Source organism: Oncorhynchus clarkii, chromosome 33 (assembly GCF_045791955.1).
Source record: "Oncorhynchus clarkii lewisi isolate Uvic-CL-2024 chromosome 33, UVic_Ocla_1.0, whole genome shotgun sequence".
NCBI lineage: Eukaryota > Metazoa > Chordata > Actinopteri > Salmoniformes > Salmonidae > Oncorhynchus > Oncorhynchus clarkii.
Window position 1 is genome coordinate 17,027,148 of NC_092179.1, and position 17,663 is coordinate 17,044,810.

The following is a 17,663-nucleotide window of genomic DNA, read 5'->3' on the forward strand; positions in this document are numbered from 1 at the left end:
TTTTATACAATTGAGATTTATTTATATATAAATAAATACATATATAAATAAATTGACAAATTATCCAATTGATTATGGTATTTTTGTCCCACCAAAGAGCACAAAAGGCTGTTTGGCGCATCTATCATGAAGAGGAGTAACTTTGCAGCTGTTTCTGATTAATAAGCAATGCCATGCTGGCGGGTGGTAACCAGTGGCGATTTTAGCATTTAAAAAAATATATATTTAACCAGGTAGGCTAGTTGAGAACAAGTTCTCATTTACAACTGTGACTTGGTCAAGATAAAGCATAGCAGTGTGAACAGACAGCAACACAGAGTTACACATGGAGTAAACAATAAACAAGTCAATAACACAGTAGAAAAAAAGAAAAAGAGTCTATATACATTGTGTGCAAAAGGCATGAGGAGGTAGATGAATAATTACAATTTAGCAGATTAACACTGGAGTGATAAATGATCAGATGGTCATGTGCAGGTCGAGATACTTGTGTGCAAAAGAGCAGAAAAGTAAATAAATAAAAACAGTATGGGGATGAGGTAGGTAAATTGGGTGGGCTATTTACCGATGGACTATGTACAGCTGCAGCGATCGGTTAGCTGCTCAGATAGCAGATGTTTAAAGTTGGTGAGGGAGATAAAAGTCTCCAAATTCAACGATTTTTGCAATTTGTTCCAGTCACAGGCAGCAGAGAACTGGAAGGAAAGGCGGACAAATGAGGTGTTGGCTTTAGGGATGATCAGTGAGATACACCTGCTGGAGCTCGTGCTACGGGTGGGTGTTGCCATCGTGACCAGTGAACTGAGATAAGGCGGAGCTTTACCTAGCATGGACTTGTAGATGACCTGGAGCCAGTGGGTCTGGCGACGAATATGTAGCGAGGGCCAGCCGACTAGAGCATACAGGTCGCAGTGGTGGGTGGTATAAGGGGCTTTGGTAACAAAGCGGATGGCACTGTGATAAACTGCATCCAGTTTGCTGAGTATTGGAAGCCATTTTGTAGATGACATCGCCGAAGTCGAGGATCGGTAGGATAGTCAGTTTTACTAGGTTAAGTTTGGCGGCGTGAGTGAAGTAGGCTTTGTTGCGAAATAGAAAGCCGATTCTAGATTTGATTTTTGGATTGGAGATGTTTGATATGAGTCTGGAAGGAGAGTTTATAGTCTAGCCAGACACCTAGGTAATTATAGATGTCCACATATTCTAGGTCGGAACCATCCAGGGTGGTGATGCTAGTCGGGCGTTCGGGTGCAGGCAGTGAACGGTTGAAAAGCATGCATTTGGTTTTACTAGCGTTTAAGAGCAGTTGGAGGTGACGGAAGGAGTGTTGTATGGCATTGAAGCTCGTTTGGAGGTTAGATAGCACAGTGTCCAAGGAAGGGCCAGAAGTATACAGAATGGTGTCGTCTGCGTAGAGGTGGATCAGGGAATCCCCCGCAGCAAGAGCAACATCATTGATATACAGTGCCTTGCGAAAGTATTCGGCCCCCTTGAACTTTGCGACCTTTTGCCACATTTCAGGCTTCAAACATAAAGATATAAAACTGTATTTTTTTTGTGAAGAATCAACAACAAGTGGGACACAATCATGAAGTGGAACGACATTTATTGGATATTTCAAACTTTTTTAACAAATCAAAAACTGAAAAATTGGGCGTGCAAAATTATTCAGCCCCTTTACTTTCAGTGCAGCAAACCCTCTCCAGAAGTTCAGTGAGGATCTCTGAATGATCCAATGTTGACCTAAATGACTAATGATGATAAATACAATCCACCTGTGTGTAATCAAGTCTCCGTATAAATGCACCTGCACTGTGATAGTCTCAGAGGTCCGTTAAAAGCGCAGAGAGCATCATGAAGAACAAGGAACACACCAGGCAGGTCCGAGATACTGTTGTGAAGAAGTTTAAAGCCGGATTTGGATACAAAAAGATTTCCCAAGCTTTAAACATCCCAAGGAGCACTGTGCAAGCGATAATATTGAAATGGAAGGAGTATCAGACCACTGCAAATCTACCAAGACCTGGCCGTCCCTCTAAACTTTCAGCTCATACAAGGAGAAGACTGATCAGAGATGCAGCCAAGAGGCCCATGATCACTCTGGATGAACTGCAGAGATCTACAGCTGAGGTGGGAGACTCTGTCCATAGGACAACAATCAGTCGTATATTGCACAAATCTGGCCTTTATGGAAGAGTGGCAAGAAGAAAGACATTTCTTAAAGATATCCATAAAAAGTGTCGTTTAAAGTTTGCCACAAGCCACCTGGGAGACACACCAAACATGTGGAAGAAGGTGCTCTGGTCAGATGAAACCAAAATTGAACTTTTTGGCAACAATGCAAAACGTTATGTTTGGCGTAAAAGCAACACAGCTCATCACCCTGAACACACCATCCCCACTGTCAAACATGGTGGTGGCAGCATCATGGTTTGGGCCTGCTTTTCTTTAGCAGGGACAGGGAAGATGGTTAAAATTGATGGGAAGATGGATGGAGCCAAATACAGGACCATTCTGGAAGAAAACCTGATGGAGTCTGCAAAAGACCTGAGACTGGGACGGAGATTTGTCTTCCAACAAGACAATGATCCAAAACATAAAGCAAAATCTACAATGGAATGGTTCAAAAATAAACATATCCAGGTGTTAGAATGGCCAAGTCAAAGTCCAGACCTGAATCCAATCGAGAATCTGTGGAAAGAACTGAAAACTGCTGTTCACAAATGCTCTCCATCCAACCTCACTGAGCTCGAGCTGTTTTGCAAGGAGGAATGGGAAAAAATGTCAGTCTCTCGATGTGCAAAACTGATAGAGACATACCCCAAGCGACATACAGCTGTAATCACAGCAAAAGGTGGCGCTACAAAGTATTAACTTAAGGGGGCTGAATAATTTTGCACGCCCAATTTTTCAGTTTTTGATTTGTTAAAAAGGTTTGAAATATCCAATAAATGTCGTTCCACTTCATGATTGTGTCCCACTTGTTGTTGATTCTTCACAAAAAAATACAGTTTTATATCTTTATGTTTGAAGCCTGAAATGTGGCAAAAGGTCGCAAAGTTCAAGGGGGCCGAATACTTTCGCAAGGCACTGTATACAGAGAAAAGAGTCGGCCCGAGAATTGAACCCTGTGGCACCCCCATAGAGACTGCCAGAGGACCGGACAACATGCCCTCCGATTTGACACACTGAACTCTGTCTGCAAAGTAGTTGGAGAACCAGGCAAGGCAGTCATTAGAAAAACCGAGGCTACTGAGTCTGCCGATAAGAATATGGTGATTGACAGAGTCGAAAGCCTTGGCCAGATCGATGAAGACAGCTGCACAGTACTGTCTTTTATCGATGCGGTTATGATATCGTTTAGTACCTTTAGCGTGGCTGAGGTGCACCCGTGACCAGCTCGGAAACCAGATTGCACAGCGGAGAAGGTACGGTGGGATTCGAGATGGTCAGTGATCTGTTTGTTGACTTGGCTTTCGAGGACCTTAGATAGGCAGGGCAGGATGGATATAGGTCTGTAACAGTTTGGGTCCAGGGTGTCTCCCCCTTTGAAGAGGGGGATGACTGCGGCAGCTTTCCAGTCCTTGGGTATCTCAGACGATATGAAAGAGAGGTTGAACAGGCTGGTAATAGGGGTTGCAACAATGGCGGCAGATAGTTTCAAAAATAGAGGGTCCAGATTGTCAAGCCCAGCTGATTTGTACGGCTCCAGGTTTTGCAGCTCTTTCAGAACATCTGCTGTCTGGATTTGGGTAAAGGAGAAGCTGGGGAGGCTTGGGCGAGTAGCTGCGGGGGGGGGGGGGGGGGGGGGGGGGGCTGTTGGCCGAGGTTGGAGTAGCCAGGAGGAAGGCATGGCCAGCCGTTGAGATGGTGGGGCAACCTCAACAAAAAAAAATGTATTTGCATGCCAGCAAAGCCACAACACTAAACAATGCAGTCCCAACCCCTGAATATCAACTACAACTTGTCTGTCAGCAAAACAGTTCATTCAGCCTCATTTACTGCCTTTAACAAAAAAAATACAGCTAATATGGCTGACTTGGTTAAACAAATGTGTATAAGAGGCAATCTGTAATTTCGATTAAGACATTAATGAGCTAGGACGGACATAGTCAATATAACTATTTGTTCAGCACTTTTGAAATGTACAGCAACAGAATTCAGAACAGGCCGTTCTTACAGTATTTTCCCTGTACAGCAAGTCAGAACTGTAGTATAAATAAAGGGGGCATATAAGCAGACAATGAAAGCGCTTACAATATTTAATGATGACATTTTTCTAAAACAGGCTATAGGCTACATGTGCACCCCCAAGTCAGAACAGTAGGCTAAGTTATGGGGGGAAAGGAGACCAAATTAATAGGGTGAAGAACACAGGCTACCAACATCTTACTACACAATATACATTAGTATTACATTCTTAGCTACAGTATACATATCTCCCTGGCATATTACATAATTTATGCAGCAGCATACAATACATTTTTGGACTCGCCTTGTTGTGCCTTGCTCACTTGAACAAGAAGGTGGCGCGGCGGTCCTTCATGGGCAAATTCTGTCATCAAAGTCTCCCATTGGCTATCTAGCTAGCTTTGTTAAACCCCGATTGGGGCTTATTTGACAAAGATACAGTCGTTCAAGTGATGGCCGCCCTCGTCATCGACGTGCCATGAAGGCGTCACTCTCTGACCAAATATGGTGTCCTATAAGATATACTACACCCCTAATGAAGTCTTGTTACCTTCTAGGATCTCTGAGGAATAGATACGAACATGATTTGACTCGTTCAAACAACTTTCAGGGTGAGATTTTCACAGATTCCTTTCTTTGCAAATTGAACGAGTGTAAATACAAAATCGATCGCGCATGCTATGTGGACCTTTTTAGGATATGAAAAATGTTATCTAACAAAACAACACTTCATGTTATCTCTGGGACCCTTTGGATGATACATTCTGAAATCTTGCTCTAAGCACACATTTCACCTTCAGAGGTGAAATTATCCAACCTGTTTTGTTGTTAGGAGCTCTTCTCAAACACGCGTGGCATTTTTTTGCAGTAATAGCTACTGTAAATTGGACAGTGCAGTTTTATATATCATCTGAAAGCTTAAATTCTTGTTAATAATAAGACACTTCTATGTACCAACATTTGTTGTTACTCTAATATCTGTGATCTTGGTATAACGCGCTGCATGATTTCTAACTGTCCCGTTAACGGAAAGCCGACCCTTAATTAAACAAGCAAACACATTTATATTGCAGTTAGAAGGTAGTGCTGGTTGCATATTCCAAGTCCTTGGAAAACTATTTTAGCTGGTTACTTTTGCATGTTCCCGTCAGGACCTAATTATCCTTTTGCGTCAGCACATGCCGTAATTGTAAACTTTTAAACAGACAGTCGGCTACAGATAGCAAGTACTGCAAATAATTGTGTACTACTGGACAGTATGCTGCAATACTGTAATACACACTAGTTGACCACAAGGTGGCAGTAAATGCCAACAAATTAATCAAGTAACCACGAATAACAGTTGGTGTGGGTGTTTGGATGATAGATGTGGGTGTTTGGATGATAGATAAATAGTTTGTTAGTCACATGTGTAGGGACACAGATGTAATTTCCGGGTACAGGGAAAATCTTATGCGCCGTGCTCCAACAGTGCAGGTCATTTAAAAAATCAAATAAATAAAAAGAATTGAGTGAGACAAAATAAAGATGATAATAATATATACACATTTACAACTGTGGAGGCGGGGTAAGAGTGAATGAAACAGGAATATAAAAAATAATACTATATACTTTACATAATTATTATTTAAAAAATGTAACCTTTACAGTTAAGAACAAATTCTTATTTTCAATGATGGCCTAGGAACTGTGGGTTCAGGGGCAGAACTACAAATTTGTACCTTGTCAGCTCGGGATTCGCTCGCCCAACGCTCTAACCACTAGGCTACCTGCTGCCCCTTACACTGTAGCAATGATAAATGTCCATTGGGGGTAGTCCGGGGGAGGAGGGGGAGTGTAGCAGGGAGCTGCCTAGTGACTATCGAGCAGCCTGATGGTCTGGGGATAGAAGCCAGTCTGACAGTTTTTGTCAGAGTTGGGACGTGCCAAGTATACCGTTTAGACTTCCTATCAATTCAATTCAAAGGGCTTTATTCGCAAGGGAAACACATATTTACATTGCCAACGCAAGTGAAATGGATAATAAACAGTAAACAATACCCTCAAATTCTGACTGAATAGAGACATTTCAAATGTCATAGTATGGCTATATACAGTGTTGTAATGATGGGCAAAAAAATTAAAGTACAGAAGGGAAAATAAACATAAATATGGGTTGTATTTACAATGGTGTTTGTTCTTCACTGGTTGCCTTATTCTTGTGGCAACAGGTCATACATCTTACTGCTGTGATGGCACACTGGTATTTCACCGAATAGATATGGGAGTTTATCAAAATTGGATTTGTTTTCGAATTCTTTGTGGGTCTGTGTAATCTGAGGGAAATATATGTCTCTAAATGGTCATACATTTGGCAGGAGGTTAGGGAGTGCAGCTCAGTTTCCACTTAATTTTGTGGACAGTGTGCACATAGCCTGTCTTTTCTTGGGAGCCAGGTCTGCCTACGGCGGCCTGTCTTTTCTTGGGAGCCGGGTCTGCCTACGGCGGCCTGTCTTTTCTTGGGAGCCGGGTCTGCCTACGGCGGCCTGTCTTTTCTTGGGAGCCGGGTTTGCCTACGGCGGCCTGTCTTTTCTTGGGAGCCGGGTCTGCCTACGGCGGCCTGTCTTTTCTTGGGAGCCGGGTCTGCCTGTCAACCTTCCTTGTTTTGGGTCAGTCACAGTGGCCAGGTATTCTGCCTCTGTGTACTCTCTGTTTAGGGTCAAATAGCATCTAGTTTGCTCAGTTTTTTTGTTAGTAGTTTCCAATATGTCAACTAATTATTGTTATGTTTTCTCGTGTTTTGGTTGGGTCTAATTGTGTTGCTTTGTGTGGTCTGTTTGTTTGTGAACAGAGCCCTGGGACTCTTCTATAGGTTAATCTCTCTGTAGGTGATGGCTTTGTTATGTAAGGTTAGGGAATCGATTTCCATTTAGGTGGTTGTCGAATTGAACGTGTCTTTTCTGGATTTTTATAATTAGCGGGTATCGGCCTAATTCTGCTCTGCATGCATTATTTGGTGTTTTACGTTGTACACCAATATTTTTGCTGAATTCTGCATATCTCTCTGGCCTACAGAACAGCATATGTCTCATGAAAGGACTTTGCACTTCTTGTTCAAAGTCTCATAAAGATAGTGTTCCCGTCTGACTCCAACCTCGACGGTTCCACATCTTGTAAGGAAGAAAATACTTGATTTGTTTATACTTTTTTAATCTTTCCTGTTTGAGTATACAATTTATGACACAAATAGTCTTCATAAATTTCCCCAGGCCTTTAAATCAAACTTGTATTATTTCAGTTTTAGACAGACAGCAGACAGAGAGCCAAAAGTCAAATTTATTTTGGGGTAATCAGTACTGAGAAATATGATGTTGGCATGTGGCACACTGGTAGGCTTTCCATCCTTTGTGCCAAAAGGCCCCTGCCCACTGTTGGGAAAACATGGAAAACTGTGACTATAAATATGACCCCAATAGCCAACCCTGCAGGAAAACAAGGAGAGTGTTGCTCAGTGGACTTTGGATTACTAGGTAATAGGTGTTTGATTGCATGTTACCTTTGTGATTATTGAGCCGCGTGCTCCTGTCTCGATCGTTATTCACTGTCCTTCAGCCTCAATTATGTCAACATTTTCTGACTTGCTTCCAGCCTATTCAGGTGTTATTCACCCACAGAAGTGTGTAACAGATAGGTCTACCTCTGAGTAAGAATCATACCCCTGCCTGTGACTTCCAATCACAAGCCCCAGGGACCGACCTTTGTCCCCTTTTCCAATGGACAGTTGTCGTGGGAGCAGAATGGTCAGTAATGTTCTAGAAAAATAAACAACTAACTATATAATGTCCTAAAAAACCAAGATTGTAAAACCATCTATAGTTTTTAGACCCTTTAACAATAGCATTCAGGTGTATCAATGTAATGTATCCAATGTCACATTTCCAACCCACGATGAGCTGTTCAGAAAGCTGATACCAGCCATTGTGCTGGTGTGTGGGGCCTTTTTATGCATACGTGATTGATGTCACTTCATATTCACTTGGTCATAGTAGTCAGCTTGGGGGCAAAGGCCACTTTCACTGTGCCAGTGTGAGAGAGCTGTATGTGCTGTGAGTCAGTGGAAAGGCATCATAGTAGGCCCTGCCTTTGTTTGTTAGGTTAGGTTATGTAAAACTGATTCCAACCACCCCACCTCCCGCTCCCCTGGCCTCCACTCTTCCAGTATTTCTCACCTGGAAAAACTCTCTTGCCCCAGGTAAAGATTTCAGAGTAAATGACCTTCAGGCATGCACAGTCAGACACTCGGAGGGTTTTTTATGATGAAGTCTGTCAGGTGCACCACATTGCTATCTCTGTTTTTTAACAGGTCAGCATCCTTAAACATCCGGTCATAAGGTCAGATAAAAGGAAATTGTGTCTAAAATAATCATTTGTTTTGTAATTGGGATGTTTTTTTCATTTGAATGACCCAGGCTCCCGAGTGGCCCAGCGGCCTAAGGCACTGCGTCTCAGAGCTTGAGGCATCACTACAGACACCCAGGTTCGAATCCAGGCTGTATCACAACCGGCCATGATTGGGAATCCCATAGGGCGGCGCTCAATTGTCCCAGCATCGTCCGGTTGTGGCCCTCTAAACAACATTACATCCCATCGACATTACAGAATCTGAAATAATCGATTTAGGCTAAGGTCAGGTGTGACTGTTATCTGGTGTGTGTGGGTCAGAAATGTGAGTAAAAGCAATGCTGGCATGACCACTCTAGGATGATACAACGTTGATGTCATTTGCTGTACAACGTGTGCATCAGAGAGGAAGAACCTTCCAAAACATCATGATTAGGCCTAAATCCTGTTAGCAAACACCTTTCCCAGTCTCTGGGTGGAATTATTTTCTGCATTAAAGGAGCTCTACAGGAATTATTTTCTGCATTATTACATAATGCACCTTTTTACTGTGTTTGTCTAGAATGATGAGCCAGGGGGAGAATGAGAGACAGGACTGCTGGTGATATGTGTGTTGTTGTACACACACACCTGTGTTGGGCGCCAGCCTCATTCCCTGCATGTTTTGACCACTGTCTGAGAAATAGCCCTGCTCTGGCCGTCCCTTGGCTTCTCCTGAGGGAGCTACTGTGATTATCTAGGGTTCCTGTGAAGCTCCATTGCATTCCTCAGACACCACCACCAGGCGGACACCAGAGAACCACCCAGGTCGTCACAGCGTAGCAGCATAGCTTTCATTCATCACCTCGCATACCTCAGTGTTCCTGCTGTCTACAGAACACACCGGTTCCCAGAACATAGAATAACACAAAGCATCACCTCACTTTATGAGCTCATTGGCTGCCAGATGTCACTGGGATGTCTATTGGACAGGAATGTCTCACTGAACAGAGACGTTCTGATAGCATACTGTTGATAGACCTATCAGGGTACTTATTACTGGTGTCTCTTCAGATTTGTTTCACATCATGGCTCATTGTCTGAGGTAATGTCATTTTGAATAATGTACACATTAATACACACCCTAGGGGCGTTCTTGAGTCTTCATAACCATCCTCCTCACCTCCAGGCCACAGCAGATCCAGTAACTAAACTCTCCCTCCTTTTTCCCACCAACCGTTCAGTTGAATACTGAGTCAAACCCATCATCCAGTTCAGGCTGTGGTTCTGACTCATGCAGGAGCAGCACTGCTTGTGCGTAGGTCTCTCGCTCATAATGGCTGTATGGTCTCTACCATGAGTGTCACTGACCACAGTCCTCATGATGTAAAGGGGTAAGATGGCGGAGGAGTGTGGTGTCTGTTGACCACCTGTAGTGACCTTTCACATCTCCCAGTGCCACACAGACACAACTCTCTCTTCTGCCCAGGTCTCTCTCTCTCGCTCAATTCAAAGGGATTTATTGGCATGTTAAACATATGTTTACATTGCCAAAGCAAGTGAAATAGATAATAAACACAAGTAAAATAAACAAACAATAACGTTACACTCATAGAATATCCAAAGGAATAGAGACATTTCAAATGTCATATTCTGTCTATATACAGTGTTACAATGTGCAAATAGTTCAAGTACAAAAGGCAAAATAAATAAACATAAATATGGGTTGTATTTACGATGGTGTTTCTGTTCACTGCTTGTCTGTGTGGCAGCAGGTCACACATCTTGCTGCTGTGATGGCACACTGTGGTATTTCACCCAATAGATATGGGACTTTATCAAAATTGGATTTGTTTTTGAATTCTTTGTGGGTCTGTGTAATCTGGGGGGAAATATGTGTCTCTATGGTCATACATTTGGCAGGAGGTTAGGAAGTGCAGCTCAGTTTCCACCTCATTTTGTGGGCAGATAGCCTGTCTTCTCTTGAGAGCCAGGTCTGCCTCTCTCAATAGCAAAGCTATGCTAACTGAGTCTGTACATAGTCTAAGCTTTTTTTTGTCTCTTTTTCCTTGTTGATTCTTCCATCACTCTCTTTATCCTTGGCCTTATTCCCTACAATCTACTTTGCACCTTTTAGTCCTATATTTTTCTTCCTGTTTGACTTATCTGAACTTCCTATGTTCTTCGTTCTCTCATGCGTTCTCTCACGCATGCTCTCACACTCGTGCTCTCGTTCTCTTTCTCTCGCACTTGTGCTCTCACTCGTGCTCTCTTTCTCTCACACTTGTTATTTCTCACACGTGCTCTTTTTCTCACACTCGTTCTCGCTTTCTCTCACACTTGTTCTCTTTCTCTCACACTTGTTCTCTTTCTCTCACACTTGTTCTTTCCCTCACACTTGTTCTTTCCCTCACACTCGTGCTCTCACACTTGTTCTCTTTCTCTCACACTCGTGCTCTTTCTCTCTCACTTGTGCTCTCTTTCTCTCTCTTCTCTCACACTCATTCTCTCGTGCTCTCTTTCTCTCACACTTGTGCTCTCACTCGTGCTTTCTTTCTCTCACACCCGTGCTCTCTTTCTCTCACAGTTGTGCTCTCAAACTTGTTCTCTTTCTCTCTCACCCGGGCTCTCTTTCTCTTGCACCCGGGCTCTCTTTCTCTCTCACCCGGGCTCTCTTTCTCTCTCACCCGGGCTCTCTTTCTCTCGCACCCGGGCTCTCTTTCTCTCTCACCCGGGCTCTCTTTCTCTCTCACCCGGGCTCTCTTTCTCTCGCACCCGGGCTCTCTTTCTCTTCACCCGGGCACCCGGGCTCTCTTTCTCTTGCACCCGGGCTCTCTTTCTCTTCACCCGCACCCGGGCTCTCTTTCTCTCTCACCCGGGCTCTCTTTCTCTCTCACCCGGGCTCTCTTTCTCTTGCACCCGGGCTCTCTTTCTCTTGCACCCGGGCTCTCTTTCTCTTGCACCCGGGCTCTCTTTCTCTCTCACCCGGGCTCTCTTTCTCTCTCACCCGGGCTCTGTTTCTCTCGCACCCCGGCTCTGTTTCTCTCGCACCCGGGCTCTGTTTCTCTCGCACCCGGGCTCTGTTTCTCTCGCACCCGGGCTCTGTTTCTCTCGCTCTGTTTCTCTCTCACCCGGGCTCTGGCTCTGTTTCTCTCTCACCCGGGCTCTCTTTCTCTCACACCCCGGCTCTGTTTCTCTCGCACCCGGGCTCTCTTGCTCTCGCGCTCTCTTGCTCTTTCACTCACTCACTCACTCACTCACTCACTCACTCACTCACTCTTAGGGAATTCCTCCACTGTCCGCCAGGCCTCCACTACTAGTCGTTCAGTACCGATTTCTGGGTGCAGACCACATAGGAAGCTGTAGAGTGGCACCACAGCTGTGGTCAGTGCAGTCTGCCCTTCACTATAGACAAGTGCTGTGTCACTGTGCACAATGCCACCTGTAGCAACGAGGCAGGCAGGCCAACGGAATGACTTGGCCCAGTAACAGCAGTACAAGAGGAACACATGCTAGAGACAAGTGGTTCAAAGGAATCAAGGAAAGAATGTTAGGATTGTAGAGGTTTAATTTCCTTTGAGGTTTCTCAATATATAAAGACCATTATCACCAATCTGTTTTCAGATATGATCTGAACATATTGTTGATGGTTTCAGAAGATATGAGTGTTCATCTAAGTAACACCTTGACATGAACTCAAACCCAAACAATGTGGAAACTGGTATTTTTGAAAGCCGTCCAATTTGGCTTCATCGTCACTCATGTGGGTTGTTATCAACGTGTGACAGGGCAATAATAGAAATCCAATCCTTCTGTCTCAAAAGACTAACAGAGGTTTTTAGATGTGCTGACAGGGTGCCTGTCTGAAGGGTAATCGTCTAGTCAGACAGAGGGAATAGATTGCGCTTTGTCTAAGAGCTCTCAACTTGTCCTGATCTGACCTAAACTAGCCCACTCTAATGGCCAGACTGACGCAATCCCTCAAAAATCCCTTATACAGATCTCGCCCTCATCAGGTTATCATCAATCATTTAAATATAATCAGAAGTTTAATCATTGATGATAACCTGATAAGGGTGAGTATTGTATTTGAGGGGTTCCATGAGGTTGTGGGTGACCAGAATGGGGCAGTAGGCCTGCTTCATCTTTCTTTTTTAAAGCACTCCCTGCTCAGGCTCTCAGCAAACAAACTTCTGACAGGGGGAAACGGTTGCTTTCTTTCCCCAATTAGGAAAGGGGTGAGTAGGGTCCTCCTCTTATACGTGTGAGAGGGGTAGGCTGTCTGTCCTATAGATGGAGAGACAATAGTATTGTGAGGACATCTTGGAGACCTGGTAACCCTGTGGGTGCTGCACAGAGAGTGAGGGGTGAAGGACAGTTCTCTGACTGGATCTACTCTGCTGGGTGTCTATCCTAGCTGGCTGTCTGAGGATGCAGAGAAGGGGACATCGCTATGGCTACAGCAGGCTGTGGTATGTACCAGAGCCCATGCACCGTGTGCCACAGATGTATACGGTGGCACCTGAGCATGGGTCTTTGGGGAAGGCACTGGATGACTGAAGTAGTTATTGTGTTTGAGGCACTTCCTGCACTACCATGATTGAGCGTTCACAAGGCAGGGGTGAGCTTGCGTTCTTGCATGCGGCATTGTATTGTGTGGTTGTTACCTGCTGGTGTTGTGGTGGTGTTATGTCATCTCGTGCCCTGAGATGTAAAGGTCTTAGTAGTGTCACCTTTTTGAATTAGGGTGTAGGGTATGGTGTTATTCATATTGTACTAGTTGAACAAGCAATCATTTCCTGCTCTTCTTCCATCTTCATCTTGTAGGCCTGGACTGAGAAGAGGGAGGTCCTTCACCTTCCTCACCCCTGGACCTCAATGGGACTTCAGTCTGGTGAGTACAGCCTCCATCCAGCTCTTGTTTTTGTGTCTCCCTGTTCCCTCACAGAACCTCGGCTCATTCCACTATCCTCCACATTTTATCCTGGCATTGTCTGGGACGATTATGGCTATCCGGCCTGTTTGTGCAAAACTGTCTGTTTTGGCTTCAAATCTGGCCTTGGTGTTTTTAAACCGACACGGAAGCAAATGGACTTGTTCATTCTCAAAGCTGTAAAGTTCCTCTGACTTGGACCACAGATACTGACTCTGTGCACTTAGGTTTAGGAAAAAGTCCTTTATTAGTAAGCGATAATGACAAATGACTGAATCACTTTGGTCTTAAGGTTTTGAGGGGAGGTTTGGACTGCATCTTGAATGCATCCGGCATCACCTGTGTATCGGTATTCAGAACATAGTCTATTGTAACCCATTACTCCATAGTGGATGATGGTGTCACTCAGGCTCCCGAGTGGCACAGCGGTCTAAGGCACTGCATCTCAGTGCAAGAGGAGTCACTAGTTTGATCCTCTATTCAGGAACTTTTTAATTGCATGACTCCCTCACAGCTGATGCCAGGCACAGGACAGACTACCCAGTGACCCAACAGTGAACAAACAAGAAAAATCTTCCTGTTTCTATTTCCCCTTCAACATAATGGAATCAACATAGCTCCTGTTCCTCTCAGATTGGCCGGCCTACTGTTTACAGTAAAACCTAGACCTCAATGTGATCAGTGATTGGAAACAGAGTTGAGAGGAGAGATTAGAGAAAGGAACGGAACGACAAGGCCTGGAGCATTCCAGGGTTTATGAGTGAACCCCAGCTGAAACCCTATCTATCACTCATCTGAGCCGGGGAGAGGAGGAGATGAAAAGAAGGGACGAGGGAGGGAGGGAGGGGTAGAGGAGAGGAGGCCAGCGGCTCTTCATCTTGTGCCAAATGTTGCCTTTGATTCCACTAATTTACTTTAACTGGCATGCTTACCTCAACCACTAAAAGCATATAGCGCTTGTTGCCTAGGCTCACCCCCCATGACTCCACTATTATCTCAACTTTTATAAATCTACCCAAAGAAAGAGAAATGTAGACAAACGGTGGGCTCCTTTCTTCTCCTTTGTCTCCCATCCCCTCTTATCTCTACCTTGAAACTTGAATAAGGTCAGGAGGATCCTGTGCTTTGATGTGGGAATGTAGGGGACTTTCTGGAGGCTGGGGCAGGCATAGTACAGTTTAGGTATCTCAGACTACATTAGCAAGGCCTCAGGGCAGTTCTGTAATGTTGAGAATATCATTTAGGTTTCCAGTTCTGTGCAAAACCCAACTACTGTTCTGTGAATGTAGGCAGGTAATTAGTAGGGGAGATGGCAGCTTTTCTGTCTCTCCCAGCGACGTGTTCAGACAGAATGTCAGTCAGCATCGCTTTCCATGCAAACGTTCCCACTTCAAACAGGTGTGTGTGTCTATGTGCCTAGGAATTGAGATTGTATTTTGATGTGCCTATGTGTGTGTCCCTGTGTGTAAGATCAAGCACCCTAATTCAATGATATCAACATAAACCTACCCAGCACATACCAAAACACTGAGGTGGGGTACTAAGTATGACCACTGATTATCATAGTCTCTGTTCTAGAATCTCTTGAGAGTCCATGGCATTCTTTAACACTATGCCTACCTACCTCATACTTTGCTTTGTGCCGGTAATTACATAGGGCCAGCCATGTTGTGTATTCTGGCAGCTGACCAGGTCATGGTTTTATTGTGCCATTTTCACGTGACACACACAAACAGGCCAGCACAATAATAGGCCAGTGTTACTCGTGAGAGAACTCCACTGTTGCCTCACTCCCAACCCCCACTCTGCCCTTTCTACACCTCTCCCCATCCTCCCTCTACCACTCCCTCCTTCTCTCACTGTTTCCCTCTCTCTGTGCAATCGATGTTTCTCACCTATCATTCTATCAAGCAGAACATACTTAACAAATATCACCAAGGTCTTTTTCTAATCCCACCTGACATGAATGCCCTTTTTTCTCAGGCCTAAGCTGGGTTTGTTTAAAAGGTTAGTTTAGCCTATGATGTAATGGTAATGTAAAATTGTATAATTTGCATGGGCAGCAGCAGCAGTCAACAGAGACTCTGCCCTCACACAAGCCTTGTTGTCTGGGGGAGGCTCTGAAGAGGAGACCCCTCTAGCCCAGACTTGCATTGCATAGGCAGTAGTTTGTTAGGTTCATGAACTGAGGAGCTTCTACATTATGCCTCTAGTCCAGTGTAAACATTCCATCTAACCTGGCACACCCTTTTGATGATTTCATCAAAAACTGACCAGAAACACATCGTTATTTAACAGCTAGCCTAGCACTATGCAGTTAAACCCTCTGATGATAAACTCTTTAATGTCTTGTTATTTTCTCTGATCAATCACTTGAATTCCTTTTTGATTGGGGATCAGCTTAATGATTAGTCGTTCAGTCACTAGCTGATTAAAGACACTAGTCTAAAGCTATTGGCTAATGAGCCTTTTTTTAGAGCTAGTTGATGAATGGCTACACTGTAGCCTTTTGATCAGATTTCCAGTTTCAGCCTCTCCTTTTACCGCAAGCTCTACTATAAACAAGAGTTTAATTGATTGATCCCACTTCCCTCATTAGCTTCAGAAAAGGTCCTAACTGCCTCAATTAGACTACCTTTAAAAAAACCGACTGAGTGTGGAACTACTGTATTCAACAGCTGTAGCACTAAATGAGAATCTCTTGATAAGGAGCTGTACTGTAGTATTGCGTAACTTTCTGTTAGCCAAAGCACTGTTAACTCCCCTTAGTAGGCTAGCTAATCATCTAGCCTTGTTCTCTCATCTGGGGCATTGCATATGGAGGCCCCTTGTGTCCCCTTGTAATTTATGAACCATGCAAATTCACATTTTCTCACCTTGTGTGATCAGATATTGCACAAGGAGTTGTCTTTATATTGTACAAGGAGTTCTCTTTATATTGCACAAGGAGTGGTCTTTATGTTACACAAGGAGTTCTCTTTACTGTGGAAAGGTTTGAGGAAGAAATGCCCATTTACCTCCTTCAAAACTAACTATTCATAACAAACAACTACCTCAACATACTGTCTCACTCTGCACACCCGTGGTCCCGTCTCGACTTCCTGAATGCCCTGTGATGGCCCTCTACTCCCTCTGTGGTTAATGTGCCCTAATGACAGCGCCCTAAGAGCCCCGGCAGTCAGGCGACGCCAGCGCTCCTCCAGCCTTTACAACCCTAGTCACATACACACAAACTCCGGGCCAGACCTCATCTCACCTGCCAGCTGGTCTTCTCCCCAGGTGTTCAAGTGCTCTTGTGCTTCATTAACCCTTTCCTGTTCCCAATGGAACCTGCAGGGGTGAACATTGTCCCTGTGGCAGTTCTTCACTTCACTGGGGTTATTCTCAAACCTATGAGACCAGGATAGGACAGGGTAATGGGGCAGAGGGGTGGTGGTTGTCTGTTCTTGTCTAACTATTTCTAACATCAGAGAACAGCAGGAGTCCAGACTAGATGTAGTTGTTTTGTGTGAATTGGAGAGACTCATGAGTGTGTGTAGCTATCTGTCTAAAGAGAGTGTGTGTGTGTGTGTGTGTAATAGATATGGGTAAGTTTATCTGTCTAAATTTGAAAAATAACAATCTCATTTCCATCTGTCCCCAGAAGCGGAAGTGCAGAGAGAAGGATGAGTCTGATGCAGTCAGCCTGTGCAGCTTTGACTTCAAGGTAAAACACACAATGAATCGGCCCATAACACTGATCTGAGTTCACAATATAGATGCCCTGAACCAGCATCACTGATCCTAGATCCGTTTGTCAAAGTGATGCACACAGTTCTGTAAACTGTTGTTGTCCCCAAGAGTTGCTGGCATTCATGAATGTACGGGAAATTGCATTCCAGACTTAGAATGTTATTGCAATGGATCATTTGGTACCAACATGGAGGACAGTTTCCTGACCTCTGTATATCTTTGGCTGAGGTCTGAAGAAGCTAGGTCTATAGCCTATCCAAAGTCTAGCCCTGTCCTGTTTGTTTGTGATACTTGAGCATATCACTGAAAACCATCCAGATAAGGACCATGTTTGTTTATAGCAACCACCACAACATTCATCAACTCATGTTTGGGGAATTCCATCACCAAATCTACTGTAGCTACTAAGATCATTATTTCTAGTAAATTGACAATCAGGGCTCGTTGG